Source organism: Lactuca saligna, chromosome 5 (genome assembly GCF_052625555.1).
Source record: "Lactuca saligna cultivar CGN05327 chromosome 5, ASM5262555v1, whole genome shotgun sequence".
Taxonomy (NCBI): Eukaryota; Viridiplantae; Streptophyta; class Magnoliopsida; order Asterales; family Asteraceae; genus Lactuca; species Lactuca saligna.
This window is the reverse complement of record NC_136421.1, coordinates 318,754,995-318,760,610: the sequence shown is the minus strand read 5'-3', so window position 1 is coordinate 318,760,610 and position 5,616 is coordinate 318,754,995.

Here is a 5,616-nt window from a genome sequence, read left to right as displayed (position 1 = left end):
CTATTTCTATTTAATAGGTGCGTACTAGGTTATTTTCATGTATTACGTCTGTATTGGATGCACCTCCTCTGTTTAATTTTAATTAATAAATTCTTGTTTCATTAGTGTTAACGAAACTTTAGAATACATTACTAACAACAATTCCATGAACCATTAAACTTACAACATTACATATATTCCAACTCTACTCCTTAAACTTAAATCATTAAACTAACAACCATTACACGAAACATTAAACTTAAAACATTACTACAAACGAAACATTTAAATAAAAAAACAAGTTCATGGGTTATTTATAACGGAAAATAGATTGGTCCACATGATATACTGATTATTTTTAACAACCTTCCAAACGTCTTCATATTCGAAGTCTCAGCCTTCACGCTCCAAGATGTAAAAATCTTTAACAACTTTCAAGAACTCTTCCTCGTCTCGACAACAAACTTTGGTACTTTTCGCATAATTACACGCTCGATTGAGCCATGTGACTTCTTCCTTTACATCCATCCATTTACTAAAAACATTTGAATTTTATCGTTGTTGTCCTTCTCCCATCTCATGGTTGAACAAAGCTGTTATGCGGGTCCATTCATCACCTACTAGGAAATGTGGGGGAGAAAGTAATGGTACACCCTCCTTAACACTTAGCCATCATCGTGTTAGAACCAACACCTCATTTGTCGTCCATGGTCGTTTAGAGTTGGAACCAGGTACTTCATTCGAACAAGTTGTTGCACTCAACGACATTTCTAAATATGGGTGTTGATTTTGTTTAGATGATATGGGTGTTTTGTTAGTATAGCTTAAACACCTATTTATAATAATAAATACAAGACTATGATTTGTAGGTTACTGCAGTGACTTATCATATCAAACAGTCATTTATGTCTTGTCACTTAAGAGTTTGACTACGATTTGCAGGTTACTACAGTCACTTGTCGTTAATGTGTAGTCATTTCAAAGTTTAACTGTGAATTACAACTCTGACTATGAAATGGTTGCATTTAGACTATGATTTGCAAATGGACTAGCATGTATAAATACCATTAATAGCACCAGTTTATTATAATCATGACCTTATTGTGAGTTCCTCAAAAAAATTAGAAATTTGCTCATGCAACGAAGTAGATTGTTACTAAGGTGATTCAGTTGACCCTTTTCTCACGCCCTCTTCAACAAGCCCATATATGTCTGATGAAAATTTTGAAGAATTGAAAAAGGCTGAAGAACAACAAGAACAAGACAAAGAGTCATCCGACTTCTCACTCACCATGTTAATGAAATTGCATCGGAATGCAAAAAAAAAAGCTCAAGAATGGATAGACCTCAAAATAAACAAAATCAAAGAGCATGAAGAATGGATAAAAAGGACTAATAAGACAATCAAAATGACTGAAAAATAGATTGTTGAGAAGGACAGGCAGATGATACACCTTAGGGTGCAAAAGGATCGTTTGGAAGATAAAATGAGAATTAAGGATGACTACCATTGCAGTTCCCTGAGTTTAATAATTAGTTACAAAAATATTGTAACATTATCATGAGTTTAGTTTGTTATTTTATTTTTAATAACTTTTTTTACCGTTAAGCTCCATTTCTTGTTATAATCCGCAAACCAAATATTATAATATAAAAGTTTCATTAATTGTTATAATCTGCAAAGTTAACTAAAATATGAAAGCATAACAATGTCTTGTAAGATTTAATAAAAAAATTACAATACATAAAAACTTAACAACTCTTCATTTGAAGGTTGTTTTATATCAAAATCAACGTCATAGGTTTGTGAGCAACTCACTGAACCACCAATATTAAATGTCATTTCTCTAGTAGAAATTGCCGTGCGACGTGCTCCACTACCAAATGCCCTTCCAGTATAATTGTTTCTCGTGTGTCCTACCTGACCGCATGTAGAACACTCTTTTCTAATTGGACACTCTCCTTGGGATGGAATGCGGTTGTGTTTCTTGGCCTGGCTGGCTGACGTTTATCAATTATAGGTGGCTTAACAATCATCAAATCATCAGGGATATCCTATTTGGATGGCTTTGGTAGAGGGTTTATTGATTCCTCATATGTTTTCCTCAGTGTTTCGGTAAAGTAAGCATTTAATGCAAACCTTGAGCAGTCTTGGTAATTGTTGACTGTTAAACATCTTATGACATGACCACAAGGTATCCCATCAAGTTGTCAATGCCTACATGTACATGTCATTTATTGGAAATCAACAATCACATTTTGTGCCCCCTTTTTGACCTTGCATTTCGTGTTTGAGATCATACGAACATCCCACTTATTAAAAGTATTTTTGTTTTCTTTTACAATTTCATCGGCCCAAGGAGTGAGTGTTATTGTTTCTTCCGCTTAAAAAATACACAAAATGAAGAAGTTAAGATCAATAACATTTAATAAAACAATAATATTAAAAATGAACTTAATACCTGCGAAGTTACGTCTTTGAAACCACCACTGTTTCATTGTCGCATGAAAAAATGATCAACATAAGTATCGGCACCTTACGTGCGTGTCTAGATAATGCATTTATAGACTCCGCACTGTTGGACGACATAAGATTGTAACGTTTCCCTTTAAAATGTGCCCTAGACCAAGTTTCTGCATTTATACTTTTTAAGTACTCCCATACTGGTTCTTTTGTCTTTCTCATAACTTCCATAGCAGCGTCAAAAGCATCAACTTTATACGCCCTACAAGCCTCCCAAAAAATTCCTCTAACTGTCTTACTTTTCCCAAATCTAGATACAATTTTGAAATACAAATGAACACCACATATTCTGTGATGAGCGTGAGGAAAAATGTTGGCAACGGATGTCGCTATAGATGGAGACCTATCAGATATAATTGTAACCTCCTCCATATTGCCTATGGAATCACGTAGTTTTTGAAAAAACCATGTCCAAGAATTTGTACACTCATTTTTGCAAATACCATATGCAACTAGTAATATTTGGTTTTGTCCGTCCTTAGTAACTACAAGTAACATGGTACCTTTGAATTCTCCCTTTAGGTGGACACCATCTACTACAAGGGTCGGTTTACAAAAGTTGATAAAAGCGCGTACCTACAATACATTGTATATCTATTCAAATACACCAAAATAAAAAATAAATAAATACTAAAATATTAAATACTAACCGAACAACCGAGTGCGACGTACAAAAACTCAAAGCGATCATTACCATCTTTTTTAATATGTGTCACCATACCCAAATTATGTTTGACCAAATTGTGGAAATATGTCGGAAGTTTGGTAAAAGAATCCTCTTTCGTACCCCTCAACAACAACAATGCTTATTGCTTCGCATGCCAAGCCTGATGGTATGAGATATTGATATTCAATTGATCATTCATATCATTAATAATATCTTTCCCCTTATAACCTCTAGTATAATCTTTAGCCAAAACATCAACAAGATATTCACCCAAAACATATTTGTTTGCTTGTCGATGATTAGGTTGCAAAATTGTTAAAGAACATGTGTGTACAAATTTAGTCACTTGGAACAGTCCATCAGAATTTTTCATTGGTTTTGCTCTTAGTAACCAAGAATAATTTTTCGAAACACACACAACTTCATACCTTGATTTGGTGGATCTATTTGTCTTCGTCTGAAAACCTTCTCGGAGACACTTTTTAACAATAGTTTGCTTTAAAAGTTCTTTGTTATTAAATATACTCTCACATTCAATCTTTTGAAGATTGATGTCTACCATCTGTGTTGGGATATTTTCATTAATATCAACTGGACAATCTAGTAGAGGGGGTATACCATAAAAAAGGTTATCGGGAAACTTAGTTTTAACTTCATCACCCAATTCATCTCCATATGAATTGCTTTCTAAGTCGATTATATCTAAAGCTACATCAGCAACATCAACATAATCCCCGTAAACATGATTTTTTTCATCTTTTTTTCATCTTTTTTTTTTCTTTTTACTTTTATCTACTACAACCCTATTCAAAACTTTAACTTCTTGTTCAGGAACATCAACACAACCACCACCCACATCATTAAGATATATACCAACATCATCATCACCAACATACTTGTAATTCTCAGGATTAACATAGTGAATAAGTGAATAAGTAACATTAACATTTTCAGCAACACTGTAAAATTGAGGTACACTAGGAGTATTGAAAGTAGCTATCGGATCGTTGCTCCCTTTATAGCTGCATAAATTACCAACATCCAAATTTCCACTCTGACCAGCCTCATTAACCTCATCTCCGTCATCAACAACCACAAACACTTTCACACCCCTTCCTCCACTACATTTGATTACATTTATCAACATTTTAACATCTATGTCTTAACCAATGGCTATATAATAATTCAATTCAGGATGATGGAAACGAAGACTAATTCTATATTTTTCTTACAAACCAATTTTGTTTCTCACCAAACATAAAATCTCAATATACCTAATATACTCAGAAAATCTCAAAGCGAATTCAGAAATACCTCCCTGTGAATATACGTATTCCATATTTGTTTCAATAACTTACCATCTTCCACCGGTTCCAAGACAAACCATATATTCATTCATCTTTTTTAGAGAGGTTTTTAAGAAATTTCCTAAGGAAATAACAAGTAAATTGATAATTTTCTACAAAAGTTTATATATAATAAGGTTATTTTGTAGTCAAACTCATTGATTTCATAGTCAAACCCATTGATTTCATAGTCAAAATTTAAAAAAAAAGAGTAAATTACTGAAATCGTCCTTGTGGTTTGTTCAAAACTGCACGTTTGGTCCCTAACTTTTTTTTTTGCACTTGGATCGTCCCTGTGGTTTGATTTTGTTGCATTTTTCGTCCCTGTGGTTTGATTTTGTTGCATTTTTCGTCCCTTACATACATAAAGTTAGGGACCAAACATTCAATTTTTACTAAACCATAGGGACGAGAAACGTAACAAAATCAAACCACAGGGACGATCCGAGTGCAAAAAAAAAAGTTAGGGACCAAACGTGCAATTTTGACCAAACCACAGGGACGATTTCAGTAATTTACTCAAAAAAAAAAAAAAACAAAATATACCATAAAATTGCAGATCAAACGGAGAGGAAATCGCAGATGGACAATGTCCATCTGTAATTTTAGCCTGATTCTTCCTTATAAATACACAAAAAAATCCCCCCATCTGCGAATGTACAAGTGGCTAAAGCACATATGTGCTTTAGCCACTTGTACATTCGTAGATGGGATGGGCAAATCGCAGATGGACCATTCCCATCTGCAATTTTGGTGGCTATATTTGCAACTTCAATTTTTTTTGGCTATTTTCTACAAAGTAATTAGTGTTTTTGGCTAAATTTGCAATTTTCTCATGTATTAATATTAAACAAATATTTATGTTTGTTATATATATATATATATATATATATATATATATATATATATATATATATATATATATATATATATATATATATATATATATATATATATATATATATATATATATATATATATATATATATATATATATATATATATGACTCTTATGAGTCAAGTTATGAGTAGAAAATTATCCTTTTCGAGTCACTAGTCAACAACTATGGTTGTGATGACCTCTAAACTCTAAAGTCTCC